Genomic DNA, 19,226 nt, shown 5'->3' with positions numbered 1-19,226 from the left:
TCTCTGAGCAGTACAGGAGGGCGGGTATTACTACGGCCTGTCGACCATGAGCTTGGTGAAAGTATTGACGTCCTGGTCTTCAACCACACTTTTCCACAGGCGGCCGAAGGCTGCACTGGCGCACTGGAGACGTTGTTGGATCTTGTCGTCAATGTCAGCTTTTGTTGATAGGAGGCGCCCGAAATAATAAATTGGTTCACGTTGTCCAGGGCCGGACCATGGATGTTGATGACTGGGGAGCAGTGCTGTGCAGCGAGGACAGGTTGATGGAGGACCTTTGTCTTACTGATGTTTAGCGCAAGCGCCATGCTTTCGTGTGCCTCAATAAATACCTCGACTATGTCCTGGAGTTCAGCCTCTGTGTGAGCACAGACGCAGGCGTCATCCGCGTACTGTAGCTCACGACAGAGGTTGGGATGGGCTTGGATCTGGCCTAGGGATGTCGAAGGATGAACAGGTTTCCCCTGGTTCTGTAGTTAGGTTCCGCTCCAGCGGGGAGCTTGTGGACTGTGAGGTGGAACATGGCAGCGAGGAAGAATGAGAAGAGGGTTGGAGCGTTGACGCAGACTGCATGATCCCCGGTCCGGAAGTGGATTCTGTCTGTGATGGATCCTTTGGTAAGGATCACGGCCTGCATGTCATCGTGCAGCAGGCGGAGGATGGTGACGTACCTTTGGTGGCGTCCGAAACAGAGGAAGACGCTCCTTAGGCTCTCGTGGTTGAGAGTGGGAAAGGCATTTGTAAGGTCGAAGAAGGCCATGTTACCTGCACTTTTCCTGCCGCTGTCGTGCTGCAAAAGATCATGTTCCATTGTTCTCCGGAGGGGACGAAATCCGCTCTGCAACTCCGTGTGGAGCTCCTCGGCCACAGGGAGAATTCAGTTGAGGAGGAGGCTAGTGACGAATTTCCAAGTGGCTGATAGCAGGGAGATTCTCCTTTCGTTGCTGCAGTCGGACTTATTGCCTTATTAAAGATGTTCACGGTCACTGAATCACTAAGATCTCCCGGCATGCTTTCCTCTCTCCAGATGAGAGAAAGAAGGTCATGTATTCGCGCCAGCAGTGCCTCACCGCCATACTTTAGTGCCTCAGCAATGATTCCATCAGTCCCCGTAGCCTTGTTATTTTTTAGCTGTCTTATGGCGTTTTCTACCTCGTGCAGTGTTGGGTTCTCATTGAGGTGGTGGCGGGTAGTATTCTGCGGAATGGAGTCAAGTACACTCATGTCAAGCATTGGATTACATCGGATATACAGCACTGAAACAGGCCATTCGCCTCAGCCAGTCTTTTATGCTCCACTGGAGCCTCCGCTCAACATTCCTCAACAGCCTAATGCTGTATTCCCTTCTCTCTCATATACCTGTCTAGCCCTTCTTTAAGTACTTCCATATTATTTTCTTCAACCACTCCCTGTGGTACCGAGTTACACAATCTCACTACTCTTTGGGTGAATAAGTTTCTTCTGAATTCCCGATTTTGATTTCATTGTGACTATCTTATATTGATAGCGTCCAGTTATTCTGTTTCCCACAAGTTGATACATTCTAACTGAATCCACTCCATCAAAATCTTTCATAATTTTAAATGTCTGTATCATGTCACGCCTCAGCCTTCCTTTTTCAAGAGAAAAGAGACACTGCCTGTTCATCCTTTCCTGATTTGTATACGCTGGCTGTTCTAGTATCATCCATGGAAATCTTCTCTGCATCCTCTGAAATGCCTTTTTGCCCTTTTCGATAATATGGCGAACATAACTGTACGTAGAACTCTAAGCGTGATCTAATGAAGGTTAAATACAGGTTTAGCATAATGTCGCTACTTTTCAATTCTGTATGTCTAGAAATAAATCACGGTGTTTGGTTTGCTTTTTATGGCCTTGCTAACTTATGCCGTTATTTTTTAGAGTTTTTGTATTTGTACTCCGATATCCCTTTGTTCCTGTACACCACCCAGACTGGCACCTGCCAATAATAAGTGACATCACTAACTCTCCTACTTAAATGTAACACCTCACATTTATATGGTTTGAAATTAATTTGCCAATTATATGCACATTCTGCAAGTTTATTAATGTCCTCTTGTAAGTTGTTGCAGTGTTCCTCCGTATTGACTGTCCCTCCTAATTTGGTGTCACCCACACATTTAGAAATGTTGTTTTTGATTCCGAGGTCTAAATCTTTAATATAAATTTTGAACAACAGTGGTCCCAGCACCGATCCTTGCCTTCTGTGGCTAAGAAACGCTAACTTTTACAGCTACTCTTTGATTTCTGTCTTGAAGCCAGCTAGCTATCCATTCTGCCAGTTGTCACCTGACTCTGCATTCGCTGACCTGGCTTGAGGCTCTTCTTGTTCAGATGTAACAATCTATTTTTTTTATTTTATTCATTCAAGCATGTCGACATCGCTAGCAAGGGCCGGATTTGTTGCTCATCTCCATCTGCCCTTGTGAAATTGTTGGTGAGTCACTTTACGCAACCGATTGGCTCGCCAGGCCATTTGAGAGGTCAGTTAAGAGCCAACGACATTGCTGTGGGTTTGGAGTCCCATGTAGGCCCAGACCGGTAAGGAAGGCAGAATTATTTCCCGAAAGGAGACAAGTGAACCAGATGAGGAGTTTGTTACAATGGTCATTATTATTGATACTTTTAAAATTGCAGATTTACTTAATTGAATTTAAATTTCTCCACTCTCGTGGTGCGCTATGATTTCTTCTCTTTGGATTATTAGTCCAGTGACATAACCATCATGCTACTATGATTGACCTCCATCTGTGTAATGCGCTCAAGGGGCTGAATGACACATCCTATTCATTTGCAACAGGTTGAGGGAAGGAATGGTGTGCCCTGTTCCTACGCAACAGGATCGGGAGATTTATTAGCCTCCTCCTGTTCCTGTATAACAGGTTCTTGAGTCGCAAATGCCTCATCCTGAGCCTTTCGAATGGCTAACTGCACTTCTACTCTTCTTATAGATAAGTCTCAAGGAGCTGAATGGCTTCCGCCAGTCCGATGCCTCAGGCTCGAGGGGTTAATGGCCTTCCCCTGTCCTTGTGCAACAGACTGGAGAGGCTCAATGACATCCTCCTATTTCTGCTCAATATCTTCATTGGTTTGGCATTGCCTTATGGTCAACTATACGAAAGGTTTGAGCGACCGAATGGAGTTCGACATTTCTTGTAAAACAGGCGCACACAACTGAATGGCTTCCTCCTGCCCTTTGCAATTGGTTTGAGGGGTTAAGTGACTCATTGGTCTCCACCTGTCCCTGTGTGACAGGCTCGATTGCTTGCATCTGTTACTGTGCAAAATATTCAGATGATACTTGGGAAGGACTGGAGCCACTTGTGCAACATAAAGTGCAGGGACCACAGTTAGCCTTCTCTGAAGTATTGCTTTGATGCAAAGTTCACTGTGCGGCCCAGGCTCAAATCCTGACTCTGGTGGGAGTCGAGCACAAAATTTTGAATGTTTAATATGCCAAGAATTAAAAATCTAACGTGCTATCCATTGCGCTCCTGAGTCGTCAAATTGGGCATCAATACAAAAGTAAAATAATGTTGATGCGTAATCTGAAATGAAAAACATCTGCAAACACTCAGCAGATGAGGCAGAATCTGCGGAGAGAGAAACAGAGCGAATGTTTCAAGTCGATGAACTTTCATCGCCACTGGATCAATATCCGCCGTCTAAAACGGATGCCCTGCCAGACCCGAATCATCATGTTTCTGTTTGAAAGGGATGTTTTGTCATGGACTCGGAGAACCTTTCATCACGGAAGGAGGCCACTTCGGCCCAGCATGTCCGCACCGTCCGAAAATTGCTATCCCGCCTAATCCCACATTCCAACTCTTCTTGTAACCATGTAACAATCTATTTTTTTATTTTATTCATTTAAGCATGTTGACATCGCTAACAAGCGGTTAATGGCCTTCTCCTGTTCTTGTGTAACAGATTGAAGAGCCTTAATTGCCTCCTACAATTTCTGTGCAACAGGTTCGTTGGTTTGGCATTGCCTTCTCCTCCTCGATGCAACAGGTTCGCGCGAGCGAATTTGTTGCAGTCATCCTCAGTATTGAATATCCAAATAATTTGGCGTCATCCGCAAATTGAGAAATTGTGTTTTTGATTCCCAGGTGGAAGTCATTAATATCAATTGTAAACAACAGTGGTCCCAGCACCGATCCTTGTGGAACAGCACTACCCACCTTCTGCCACTCTAAAAAGATAACTTTTACCGCTATTCTCTGCTTTCTGTCTTAAAGCCAACTAGCAATGCATTTATCTCGTTGTCTCCAGACTCCACATTCTCTGACCTCTCTTGCAGTTCTTCTTTTTCCTGTTTTGCAATCTAGAGATCCTATTGTTTATTTTATTCATTCTAGCATGTGGACAATGCTAGCAAGGGCAGCCTTTGTTGTACTTCCCTAATTGCCCTTGTGACGGTGATGGTTAGCCACCTTATGCAAATTAGTTTCTCGCTAGGCCTTTTCAGAGGGCCATAAAGAGCCAAACACGTTGCTCTGGATCTGGAGCCACATTTGGGCACAGACCAGTAAGGACGGCAGATTTCCTTCACTAAAGGAGATTATTGAGCGAGATGGGTGTGTTGCATCAATGGTCAATATTATTAATACTTTTAAAATTCTAGATGTATTGAATTGAATTTAAATTGTCCTACTCTCTTGGTGGGCTGTGATTTTCTCTCACTGGATTACTAGTCCAGTGCCACAGGCCTCCGGCTGTGTAATGTGCTAGAGGGGCTGAATGAATCAGGCTGTTCCTGTGCAATAGTTTGAGGGACGGAATGTCATCCCCCGCGTCCTATGTAACAGGTTCTAGGGGTTGATTAGTCTCCACCTGTTCCTGTATAACAGGTCGGTTGGTCTGAAATGCCGCGTCCTAATCCTATGCAACGTGTTCTATTAAGGGGAGAGCGGAGTGGGGTTCGGGATGTGGGGCCGCGGGGGGGATGGCTGGGCGGAGGTCGTGTTGCAAAGAAGTCTAGAATGCTAAAGAGAAATGAAAATGAAGCAATGCCGGAAAGTGATTGTTGTAATGTAACCACATTATGTCAAGAAGGGACAGAGTATACAAACAAAAGGGGGCACTAACAAAAAGGATCCTGATAAGAAAAAAAGCGATAAGATAAATCGAGCTATAGTGCAAAAAAATGTTATGATCTCTAATAATGTTAAAAAGACAAATCCAAAAGCATTGTATCTGAATGGACGAAGCATCTGTAATAAGATAGAAGAATTAACAGCGCAAACAGAAGTAAACAGATACAATCTCGGTGCTATTACAGATATTTGGTTGCACGGTGACCAGGTTGCGAACTGAATATCAAATGATATTCGGTATTTAGAAAGGACAGGCAAAAAGGAAGAGAGGATTGTGTTGCGTTGTTGGTAAAGGATGATATCAGCGCAATAATGAGAAAGGTATTCGGCTCAGAAAGACAAGATGTAGATTCAGTTAGATGGCGCTAAGGAGAACGAAGGACCAGAAAAGATTGGTGTGAGTTGTCCATAGGCCTCCAAACAGTTGTGGTAGTGTAGAGGATAACATTAACAGGAAATTAGAGCTGCATGTAACAAGGTTACTACCATCATCGAAGGTGACTTTAAACTACATATAAATTAAAGTAATAATAATGTGGCCGATGAATTCCTGGCGTTTGTACCAGTTGTTTTTTAGCCCAGTATTTTGCGGAGCCTACTAGGGAACAGAATATGCTAGTTTGGGTCTTGTGTAATGAGAAGGGGTTAATTAAAAGTCAAGTTGTCTGGGGTCCTTGAGCGAAGAGTGGCAATAACTCGATTACACTCGTTATTAAGATGGAAAGTGAAGTAGCCCAATCCGAATCTATGGTCCTAAATCTAAGCAAAGGAAACTACGAATGCATGGGGAATGAATTGCATGGGGTATGATAGATTGGGAAGAGTCAATAAGCGTCATGTTGGTGGATGGGCAAGGACTAACATTTCAGGAACGAATGTATCAATTGCGGTAGTTATACTTTCCTTTCTGGTGTAAAAAAAAAGGATGCTGGCCCAACCATGGTGAACAAAATAAATTAAGGATAGTATTAGGTTCAAAGAAGAGTTATACAAAGTTGCCAGAAAAAGTACAAGCCTGAGGATGGGGAACAATTTAGAATTCAGCAAAAATGTGCCAAGAGATTGATTGAGAGGCGAGAAATAGAGTATAAGAGTGAACTTGCAAGGAATATAAAAACCGGCTGCAGTAGATTCTACAAGTTCGTAAAAAGGAAAAGATTAGTGAAGACAAATGTAGGCCCTTAACAGACAGAAACGGGGGAATTTATAATGTGGAACAAGGAAATGGCAGGACAATTAAATAAATACTTCGGTTCTGTCTTCAGGGAGGACATAAGTAACATCCCACAAATGCTTGTGAACCAAACGTCTAGTGAGCAAGAGGAATTAACGGACATGATTATTTGTAAGAAAATAATGCTGAGGAAACTAATGGGAATGAAGGCCGATAAATCCCCAGGGCCTGATGATCTGCATCCCAGAGTACTAAAAGAGGTTGCAATGGAAATAGTGCATGCATTGGTTGAGAACCTCCAAACATCAATAGATTATGGAACAGTTCCTGCAGTTTGCACGGTGGAAAATGTAACCCCACTGTTTAAAAATGGAGGGAGAGAGAAAACACGGAACTACAGACCGGTTAGCCGAACACCAGTTGCAGGGAAAATGCGAGAATCTATACTAAAGGATATTATAACGGAACACTGAGATAATACCAAAGGGAGTAGACAAAGTCAACATGAATTCATGAAAAGAAAATCATGTTTGACAAACCCTACTCGAGTTTTTGAGGATGTAACTGGTAGAAAAGTTAAGGGAGAACCAGTGGATATAGGGTATTTGGATTTTCAGAAGCCCTGTGATAAAGTCCCACGTAAGATGTAGTGTGCAAAATTAAAACATATATGATTGGGGGTAATATACTAGCATGGATTGAAAATTGGACAGGAAACAGGATCGATGGGCAGAGGGACCTGGTGTCCTTGTAAAATAGTCGATTGAAAGCACACATGCAGGTGCATCAAGCAATTAGGAAGGCAGATGGTATGTTGGCCTTCATTCCAAGAGGATGTGAGTAAATGAGTAGAGATGTGTTACTACAGTTCTACAGAGCATTGGTGAGACCGCATCTGGAGTATTGTGTGCAGTTTTTGGTTTCATAGAAAAATAGAAACATAGAAAATAGGTGCACGAGTAGGCCATTCGGCCCGTCTAGCCTGCCCCGCCATTCAATGAGTTCATGGCTGAACATTCAACTTCAGTACCCCATTCCTGCTTTCTCGCCATACCCCTTGATCCCCCTAGTAGTAAGGACCTCATCTAACTCCTTTTTGAATATATTTAGTGAATTGGCCTCAACAACTTTCTGTAGTAGAGAATTCCACAGGTTCACCACTCTCTGGGTGAAGAAGTTCCTCCGCATCTCGGTCCTAAATGGCTTTCCCCTAATCCTTAGACTGTGACGTCCGGTTCTGGACTTCCCCAACATTGGGAACATTCTTCCTGCATCTAACCTGTCTAACCCTGTCAGAATTTTAAATGTTTCTATGAGTTCCCCTCTCATTCTTCTGAACTCCAGTGAATACAAGCCCAGTTGATCCAGTCTTTCTTGATAGGTCAGTCCCGCCATCCCGGGAATCAGTCTGGTGAACCTTCGCTGCACTCCCTCAATAGCAAGAATGTCCTTCCTCAGGTTAGGAGACCAAAATTGTACACAATACTCCAGGTGTGGACTCACCAATGCCCTGTACAACTGTAGCAACACCTGCCTGCCCCTGTACTCAAATCCCCTTGCTATGAAGGCCAACATGCCATTTGCTTTCTTAACCGCCTGCTGCACCTGCATGCCAACCTTCAATGACTGATGTACCATGACACACAGGTCTCTTTGCACCTCCCCTTTTCCTAATCTGTCACCATTCAGATAATAGTCTGTCTCTCTATTTTTTCCACCAAAGTGGATAACCTCACATTTATCCACATTATACTTCATCTGCCATGCATTTGCCCACTCACCTAACCTATCCAAGTCGCTCTGCAGCCTCACAGCATCCTCCTCGCAGCTCACACTGCCACCCAACTTAGTGTCATCCGCAAATTTGGAGATACTACATTTAATCCCATCATCTAAATCATTAATGTACAGTGTAAACAGCTGGGGCCCTAGCACAGAACCTTGCGGTACCCCACTAGTCACTGCCTGCCATTCTGAAAAGTACCCATTTACTCCTACTCTTTGCTTCCTGTCTGACAACCAGTTCTCAATCCATGTCAGTACACTACTCCCAATCCCATGTGATCTAACTTTGCACATCAATCTCTTGTGTGGGACCTTGTCGAACGCCTTCTGAAAGTCCAAATATACCACATCAAATGGTTCTCCCTCATCCACTCTACTGGAAACATCCTCAAAAAATTCCAGAAGATTTGTCAAGCATGATTTCCCTTTCACAAATCCATGCTGACTTGGACCTATCATGTCACCTCTTTGCAAATGCACTGCTATGACATCCTTAATAATTGATTCCATCATTTTACCCACTACCGATGTCAGGCTGACCGGTCTATAATTCCCCGTTTTCTCTCTCCCTCCTTTTTTAAAAAGTGGGGTTACATTGGCTACCCTCCACTCCATAGGAACTGATCCAGAATCAATGGAATGTTGGAAAATGACTGTCAACGCATCCACTATTTCCAAGGCCACCTCCTTAAATACTCTGGGATGCAGTCCATCAGGCCCTGGGGATTTATCGGCCTTCAATCCCATCAATTTCCCCAACACAAGTTCCCGACTAATAAGGATTTCCCTCAGTTCCTCCTCCTTACTAGACCCCCCGACCCCTTTTATAACCGGAAGGTTGTTCGTGTCCTCCTTCGTGAATACCGAACCAACGTACTTGTTCAATTGGTCCGCCATTTCTTTGTTCCCCGTTATGACTTCCCCTGATTCTGACTGCAGCGGACCTACGTTTGTCTTTACTAACCTTTTTCTCTTTACATATCTTTAGAAACTTTTGCAATCCGTCTTAATGGTCCCTGCAAGCTTCTTCTCATACTCCATTTTCCCTGCCCTAATCAAACCCTTTGTCCTCCTCTGCTGAGTTCTAAATTTCTCCCAGTCCCCAGGTTCGCTGCTATTTCTGGCCAATTTGTATGCCACTTCCTTGGCTTTAATACTATCCCTGATTTCCCTTGATAGCCACGGTTGAGCCACCTTCCCTTTTTTATTTTTATGCCAGATAGGAATGTAAAATTGTTGTAGTTCATCCATGCGGTCTCTAAATGTCTGCCATTGCCCATCCACAGTCAACCCCTTAAGTATCATTCGCCAATCCATCCCTGCCAATTCACGCCTCATACATTCAAAGTTAGCCTTTTTTAAGTTCTGGACCATGGTCTCTGTATTAATTGTTTAATTCTCCATCCCAATGCAGAATTCCACCATATTATGGTCACTCTTCCCCAAGGGGCCTCGCACAACGAGATTGCTAATTAATCCTCTCTCATTACATAATACCCAGTCTAAGATGGCCTCCCCCCTAGTTAGTTCCTCGACATATTGGTTTAAAAACCATCCCTTATGCACTCCAGAAAATCCTCCTCCACCGTATTGCTTCCAATTTGGTTAGCCCAATCTATGTGCATATTAAAGTCACCCATTATAACTGCTGCACCTTTATTGCACGCACCCCTAATTTCATGTTTGATGCCCTCCCCAACATCACTACTACTGTTTGGAGGTCTGTACACAACTCCCACTAACGTTTTTTGCCCTTTGGTATTCTGCAGCTCTACCCATATAGATTCCACATCAACCAAGCTAATATCCTTCCTATCTATTGCCTTAATCTCCTCCTTAACCAGCAATGCTACCCCACCTCCTTTTCCTTTTATTCTATCCTTCCTGAATGTTGAATACTGGATGTTGAGTTCCCAGCCCTGATCATCCTGGAGCCACGTCTCCGTAATCCCAATCACAAGAAAGGATATACTTGCCATAGAGGGAGTGCAGCGAAGGTTCACCAGATGGATTATTGGGATGGCAGGACTGTCGTATGAGCAGAGATTGGGTCGACTCGGCCTGTATTCTGTGGAGTTTAGAAGAATGAGAGAGGATCTCATTGAAACTTATACCATTCTGAAAGGGTTGAAGAGACTGGATGCGGGGAAGATGATGCACCTGATTGGGAAGGGGTCACAGTCTCAGGATACGGGGGTAGGAAATTTAGGAAGCAGAAGGTGAGATTTTTTTTTCATTCAGAGAGTTGTGCAGCTGTGGAATTCCCTTCCACAGGAGGCTGTGAATGCCGAGTCACTGAATATACTTCAGAGGGAGATAGATTTCTAGACACAAAAGACATCAAGTGATATGGGGGAAAAGCGTGAATATGGTGTTGAGATAGAGGATTAACAATGATCATATTGAATGGCGGTGCAGACTCGAAGGGCCGAATGGACTATTACTGCTCCCGTTTTCTATGTTTCTATGTTCTAGGATCTAAATGGACTTATACTCTTCTAGTAGAGCAAGCTCAAGGAACTGATCGGCTTCTGCCTCTCCTAAGGCTCAAATTTGAGGCGTTAATGGCCTCCTCCATTCCCTGTGCAACAGTGCAGTGCGGCTGAATGGCCTCCAGCTAATTCTGTGTAACAGTAAAGTGTGCCTCCTCGACATCTATGCAGCAGGTACGAGCGACCGAAGGCGTTCTACTATTCTTGTTTAAAAAGCCCAAGGATCTGAATTACTTCCTCTTGTCCCTTGCAACTGGCTCGAGCGGCTAATGGAACCCTGCTGTCCTTCTGTAACAGGTTCGATGGCTTGCTCTTGTTCCTGTGTAATAGACTCAGGTTCTAAGAGAAGTCAATGGAAATGTGGGTGGGATTGGAGCCAGTTGTGTAGCAGGAATTGCAGGGAACGCAGTTTCCCTTCTCCGAAGTATTGATTTGCTGCAAAATGCACTGGGCTGCCGAAGAAACACCAGATCATGACCTAAATTCTGACCTATCCAGACTAATGCCACTTTCCAGCTCTTTGTCCATAGCCTTTTAGGTTACTGGAATTGAAGTGCACATTCAAGGACTTTTAAAAGTGGTGAGGACTTCTGCCTCTAAATCACTTTCAGGAGTGGGTTCCAGACTCTCACCAGACCTGGCTGAAAACAGTGTACCTCAAATTCCGGAAAACCTCCTACCAATTACTTTAAATCTATGACACCTGGTTGTTGGCCACTCTGCTAAGGGAAATACATCCTTTCTATGCACTCGATCACGGCCACTCATAATTTTATTCACTTCAATACGGACCCCCTTAGCCTCCTCTGTTCCAAAGAAAACAAACCCAGCCGATGCAATATTTACTCAGAGCTAAATTCACCATCCGCCTAAATCTAACCTGTATGCTCACGAGTGCTGTCTGATCATTCCTGTAATGCGGTGACCAGAGAAGCAAGCAATAATCTAGCGGTGGCCCAACTAGAGTTTTATACATTTGAAGCATAACTTCCCCGATCTTGTATTCTATGGCTCATCTAATGAAGGCAAGTATTTCGTGTTGCTTCTCAACATAGAAACATCGAAAATAGATTCAGCAGTACGCCATTCGACACTGCGAGCCTGCACCACCGCTCAATAAGATCATGGCTGATCATTCCCTCAGTACCGCTTTCCTGTTTCCTCCCTACCTCTTGAATCTTTTAGCCATAAGGGCCACAGTAACTCCCTGTTGAATATATCCAATGAACTGACATCAACAACTCTTTGCGGCAGGGAATTCCACAGGTTAACAACTCTCTGACTGAAGAAGTTTCTCCTCATCTTCGTTCTAAATGGCCTCCCCCTTATCCGAAGACTGTGTCCCCTGGTTCTGGACTTTCCCAACATTTTGAACATTCTTCCCGCATCTAACCTGTCCAGTCCCGTCGGAATCTTACATGTTTCTACGAGATCCCCTCTCATCCTTCTAAAATCCAGTGTATGAAGGCCCAGTTGATCCAGTCTCTTTTCATATGTCAGTCTAGCCATCCCTGGAATCAGTCTGGTGAAACTTCGCTGCACTCCCTCAAAAGCAAGAACTTCCTTCCTCAGATTACGAGACCACAAATGAACACAATATTCCAGGTGAGGTAACAGCAATGCCCTTTACAACTGCAGTAAGACGACCCTGCTCCTATACTCAAATCCCCTAGCTATGAAGGCCAACATACCATTTGCCTTCTTCATAGCCTGCTGTACCTGCATGCCAATTTTCAATGACTGATGAACCATGACACCCAGATCCCGTTACACCTTACCTTTCCTAATCTGCCGCCATGCAGATAATATTCTGCCTTCGTTGTTTTGCCATCAAAGTGGATAACCGCACATTTATCAACATTATACTACATCTGCCATGTATTTCCCCACTCTTCTAACCTGTCCAAGTCAACCTGCAGCCTCTTACCATCTTCCTCACGGCTCACACCGCCAGCTAATTTAGTTTCATCTGCAAATCTGGAGATATTACACTCAATTCCTTCATCCAAAACATTCATATATTCTGTGAAGAGCTGATGTCCCAGCACTGAGCCCTGAGGCTCTCCACTAGTCATTGCCGGCCATTCTGAAAAGGACCCGTTTACCTCGACTCTCTGCTTCCTGTCTGCCAACCAGTTCTCGACACTTCGGTTCTGTCTTCACAAAGGAAGATACAGATCACCTTCCGAATGTACTAGGGAACAGTGGGTCTCGTGAGAATGAGGAACAGAAAGATATCCTTATTAGGTGTGAAATTGTGTTTGGGAAGTTGATGGGATAAAAGGCCGATAAATCCCCGAGTCCTGATAGTCTGCATGTCAGAGTACTTAAGGAAGTGGCCCAAGAAATAGTGGATGCATTGGTGTTAATTTTCCAACAATCTATCGACTCTGGATCAGTTCCTATGGACTGGAGGGTAGCTAATGTAACGCCACTTTTTAAAAATGGAGGGAGAGAGAAAGCTGGTAATTAAAAACTGGTTAGCCTGACATCCGTAATGGGGGAAATGTTGGAATCAATCATTAAGGAGCCCATTTGGAAAGCAGTGACAGGATCGGACCGAGTCAGCATAGAGTTATGAAAGGGAAATCATGCTTGACGAATCTTCTGGAATTTTTTGAGGATGTAACTCGTAGAGTGCACAAGGAGAACCAATGGATGTGATATATTTGGGCTTTTAAAAGGCTTTTGACGAGATCCTGCAATGGAGATGGGTGTACAAAATCAAAGTGCATGGTATTGGTGGTAATGTACTGACGTGGATAGAGATCTGGTTGGCAGACAGGAAGCAGAGAGTCGGGATAAACGGGTAATTTTCATAATGGCAAGCACTGACTAGTGGAGTGCCGCAGGGCTCAGTGCTGGGACCCCAGCTCTTTACAATGTACATTGACGATTTGAATAAAGTGATAGAGTGTAATATCTCAAAGTTTGTGGATGACACTAAACTAGGTGACGGTGTGAGCTGTGAGGAGGACGCTAAGAGGCTGCAGGGTGACGTGGACAGATTAGCTGAGCGACCAAATACATGGCAGATGTGGTATAATCTTGGATAAATGTGAAGTTATCAATTTTGGGGGCAAAAGCACGAAGGCAAAATATTATCTGAATGGGGGCAGACTAGAAAAAAGGGAGGTGCATCGTGACCTGGGTGTCATGGTTCATCAGTCAGTGACAGTGGGCACGCAGGTCCAGCAGGTGGTAAAGAAGACAAATGGTATGTTGGCCTTCGTAGCTAGGGGATTTGTATATAGGAGCAGGGAGGTCTTACTGCAGTTGTACAGGGCCTTGATGAGGCCTCACCTGGAAAATTGTGTTCAGTTTTGGTCTCCTAGTCTGAGGAAGGACGTACTTGCTATTGAGGAAGTGCAGCGAAGGTTCACCAGACTGATTCCAGGGATTGCTGGGCTGTCATATGAGGAGAGACTGGATCAACTGGGCATTTATTCACTGGAGTTTAGAAGGATCAGAGGGGATCTCATAGAAACATATAAGATTCAGAAGGGACTGAAGAGGTGAGATGCTGGAAGAATGTTCTCGATATTGGGGAAGTCCAGAACCAGGGGAGACAGTCTTAGGATAAGGGGCAGGCCATTTACGACTGAGATGAGGAGAAAGGTCTTCACTCAGAGAGTTGTTGACCTGTGGTATTCCCTGCCGCAGAGAGTTGTTGATGCCAGTTAATTGGATATATCAAGAGGGAGTTAGATATGGCCCTGACGGTTAAGGCGATCAAGGGATATGGGGAGACAGCAGGACAGCGGTACTGAAGGAATGGTCAGCTATGATCTGATTGAATGCCGTTGCAGGCTCGAATAGCCGAATGGCCTACTCCTGCACCTATTTTCTTTGTTTCTCTGTTTTTATCCACGTAAGTACATTATCCCCAATACCATGTGCTTTGATGTTGCACAAAAATCTCTTCTGTGGGACCTTATCTAAAGCCTTTTGAAAGTCCAAATACACCACATCCTTTGGTTCTCCCTTGTTCACTCTGCAAGTTACATATTCAGAAAATTCTGGAAGATTTGTCAAGCTTGATTTTCCCTTCATATATCCATGCTGAATTGGACCGACCCTGTCACTGCTTTCCAAATGCGCTGCGATTTCATCTTTAATAATTGATTCCAACATTTTCCCCACGACTGATGTCAGGCTAACCGATCTATAATTACCCATTTTCTCTAACCCTTCTTTTTTAAAAAGTGGTGTTACATTACCCAGTCCATGGGAACTGATCCAGATTCGATAGACTGTTGGAAAATGATCACGAATGCATCCACTATTCTAGGGACACCTCCTTAAGAACTCTGTGATGCAGACTATGAGGCCCCCGGGATTTATCGGCCTTAAATCCCATCAATTTCCCCAACACAAATTCCCATGTAATAAGCATATCCTTCAGTTCCATCTTCTCGCTAGACCCTCGGTTTCCTGGTACATCCAGAAGGTTATTTGTGTCTTCCGTCGTGAAGACAGAACCAAAGTATTTGTTCAATTAGTCTGCCTTTTCCTTGTTCCCCATTATAAATTCTTCTGAATTCGACTGCAAGGGAACTACGTTTGTCTTCATTGATCTTTTTCTCTTCACAAAGATATAGAAGCTTTGGCAGTAATTTTTTATGCTTCCGGCACGCTTCGTCTCGTACTCTTTTTTCCCCCTCTTAACGAAACCCTTAGTCCTCCTTGGCTGAATTCTAAATTTCTCCCAGTCCTCAGGTTTCCTGATTTATCTGGCCACTTTATATAACTATTCCTTGGATTTAACACTATCCTTAATTTCCCTTGTTATCCATGGTTCAGCCATCTTCCCTGTTGTATTTTTACACCAGACAGGGATGTACAATTGTTGAAGTTCATCCATGTGGTCTTTAAATGTTTGCCATTGCCTATCCACCGTCAACCGTTTAAGTATCATTAGCGAGTCTATTCTAGCCAATTCATGCCTCATACCATCGAAATTATCTTTCCTAAAGATCAGGTCCCTAGTTTCTGAATTAACTGTGTCACTCTCCATCTTATAAATAATTCTACCATGTTATGGTCACTCTTCACCAAGGGGCCTCGCACAACAAGATTGTCAATTAGTCCCTTCTCCTTACACATGATCTAGTCTACGATGGCCAGCTCTCTAGGTGGTTCCTCGACATATTGGTCTGGAAAACCATCCCTAATATAGTCCAGGAAATCGTCCTCCACCGCATTGCTACCAGTTTGGTCAGCCCAATCAATATATAGATTAAAGTCGCCCATGGTAACTGCTGTACATTTATTGCACACATCCCTTATTTCTTGTTTGATGCTGTCCCCAACCTCACTCCTACTGTTTGGAGGTCTGTACACAATTCCCACTAGCGATTTATGCCATTTGGTATTCTGCAGCTTCCAAATCATCCAAGCTAATGTCCCTCCTTATCATTGCATTAATCTCCTCTTTAACCAGCAACGCCACCCCGCCTCCTTTTCCTTTCTGTCTATCCTTCACAAGCATCTTATCTACCTGCCCTGCTACCGTCAAGGGTTCTGTGGACATGCATTCCAAGGTCATTTGCACCTCTACACTTATCAGTGGCCGAACATTTAATGTTTATTCGCTTTCCCTATAAGCACTCCACAAATGCATTATCTAACACTTCTCCGGGTTGAATTCCATTAAACCCCTGACCAGTTCTTTGATATCTACCTACAATGTACAGCTTTCTTCCTCATTATCAAGCATACACGGTTGGCCAATCTTTTAGTCACCTGCGCTAATTTGTATTTAGTGACTTGGTGTCAAATTTGTATCGCATAATACTCTTGTGAAGTGCCTTGGACGTTTCGCTAATTTCAAGGTGCTAATGATATATAAGTTGTTGTTGTTGTTTAAAATGTGTGTTACATAACGTTATATAGAGATTGCATCACAGTAAGAGACAATTGTACCTAACTGGTGTTGCTGAAGTTAATGCTGCACACTACCCTACTTCACTTGATCCTATCAGCATTTTGTTGTATTGCTTTCTCAGTCATGTGCTTAAGTAATTCCCTTTAAAATGAATCGGTGCTATTCGCCTCAACTACTGCTCGTGTAGCATCTTATATATTCAAACCACTCTTTGTAAATAAGTTGCTCTTGAATTGTCCACTGAATTTATCAGTGACATCCCGTTCTGAACTCCTGCACAATAGCAAACATTTTCTCCACATCAACTCGATCAAATACCTTCATAATGTTAAAAATATATCTCGTTATCAATGCCTGCTCTTGTTGATAGGAGGCGCCCGAGATAGGGAAATTGGTCCACCGCGAAATTAGTTTAAATCGATTCACCCTGGTATTTGACCACTATGCAAAGGGAAACAGGACCTTCCTACCAACTCTATCTAGGGCCCAAATAAAGTTATGCAGCTCAATATAGTCTCCCCTCAGCCTCCTCTGGTCCAAAGAAAACAGACTCAGCATTTCCAATCTTTCCTCATCACCAAAATTCTCCAGTCCAGGCAACTTTTTTTGTAAATCTCCTGAATACCCTTTCCAGCGCAATCACATCTTTTTTTTGAAATGTGTTGACCTGAACTGCACACAGTACTCCAGCAGCGGCCTAACCAATGTTTTATACAGTCAAGTACAATGTCCTTGCTGTAACCAGCAGAGTTACGAAGTGAGAGCTGGTAAGTGGAATTCGGCTGGATAATCTGTTGTTGGCTGCTGCAGATACGATGGTAAGTACTGCAGGGATTCCAATACGACCAAGTTGATCGCTTGGACTAATTTTGATAGCGTAGATGGAGAGGGATTTTAACAGATTTTTTTCCCACAATTAGCCTGGGTTTTTTTCTGCTTCTTTGGTTCTCCCATGCGTTCGCATGGCTCGGCTTGGGGTGGTTTGTATAATTTTTCGATGCAAGGGGTGTAGAAGTTGTGTGGGGCAGAATTATTGGTCTGGGCGTTGTTTATCTTTCCGCCATTGTCATACTTCACAGGTTCATATATAGCCTTCAGGGTTGTTGATCAAAGGGCCTTGTGGCTCTTTGTCGGCTGGCATGTATACTATGGGCCGAGGTGGCCTCCTTCAGCGCTGTGGTTTTCTAGATTTCTATGTAATTTCACAGCCCCAGACTATTCCTTCACAGACCCAGACAACTGCAACACATATTCAGACAGCTCTTTCACAGTCCCAGACTCTACCTTCACAGATTCAGACTTTTCCTGCACCGACACAGACAGCGGCTAAACAGACCCAGGGAGCTCCCGCACAGAGGAATACTGATCCTACACCGAGTCAGACATTACTGCATAGATCCATACACTCCTGTGCAGAGAGGCAAAGCGCATACACAGCAACAAAATGGTTGTGTACTGACTCAGACAGTTCATTTCAGAGACCCAACATCACCTACACAGGAGCAAACATGTCCTCATCAGCCGCAGACAACACCAACACATTTCCACAGAGCTTCGACAGAGACACTGATATTTCCTTCGCGAAATACACAGCTCCTGTACAGAACCAGGCAGGTGCTACACTGAAGCAGGGATTAACAGCACAGACACAAACTTTCCTACACAGACCCATACAGCTCCTTTCAGAGACATAGGGATCTCCGAACAGATTAATTACCTCCTACATAGACATAGACAGCTCTACCCTGGCCAAGGCATCACCAACACAGATCCAAGAGAGCTCTAACACAGAGATAAACAGTTCTTACACGGGCGCAGACTGTTCCGAGAAAGAACCAGACTGATCGTGCACCGAGCCAGACAGCTCGCTTCGGAGATGCAGACAGCTCATTTAAAGATCAAGACAGTACCGTTACTGAATCAAAAATCTCAATGCCGAACCACACTGACCCAGGGAGATCAACCACAGACAGACACACTCCAACACAGACGCAGACTCTGCGGCACAAACAGAGACAACTCTTGCACAGACCCAGTCAGCTCCAAAACAGACACATGGAGCTGCAACACAAACCCCGACGCTCCTACACAAACCCGGACAACACTTAAACAGACACAGTCAGCTCAAAATCTGACACAGGCAGCTGCAACACAGACCCAGACAGCACCTAAAGAGACCCAGAAACTATTACACAGAAACAGAAAGTTCTTACAGTGACCCAGACACTCCTACCTATACTCAGAGAGCTTGTCATTGAATCCAATGCATAATGCTGCAGATAACTGAATTAAATAGGCTTACAAAGGACAGCATAGCGTATACTGCCTTTCTGGCTAATCTGACCATGCCAGCATTTACGTTCCACTCGAATATTCTGGAGTTTTTCTTGATTTAAATCTATCAGCATAGCCATCTATTCATTTCTACCTCATATGCTTGTATAGCCTCTCCTTAAATGTCTCTCTACTATTCGCTTGAACAACTCCTACGCTTTTGAGTTCCACATTCTCATCCCTCTTTCCAGAAAGTAGTTGCTTCCGAATTCTCTATTTGATTTCTGGATATCTTGATGACTATCTTATATTAGTGGCCTCCAGTTATGCTCTTCCCCACATGTGGAAACATTCTCTCTGTAAACACTCTGTCAAAATCTTTCATAATTTTAAATAAATCTATTAGGTCACCCCTCTTGATCAATCTTCAAAAGAAAAGAGACCCAGCTTGTTCATTATTGCCGCTTATGAATAACCTCCCATTTCTTGTAGCA

Source organism: Pristiophorus japonicus, unplaced genomic scaffold (assembly GCF_044704955.1).
Source record: "Pristiophorus japonicus isolate sPriJap1 unplaced genomic scaffold, sPriJap1.hap1 HAP1_SCAFFOLD_668, whole genome shotgun sequence".
In the NCBI taxonomy this organism is placed as follows: Eukaryota; Metazoa; Chordata; class Chondrichthyes; family Pristiophoridae; genus Pristiophorus; species Pristiophorus japonicus.
The sequence above is the reverse complement of the archived record's forward strand: the minus strand, read 5'-3'. Positions refer to the sequence as shown.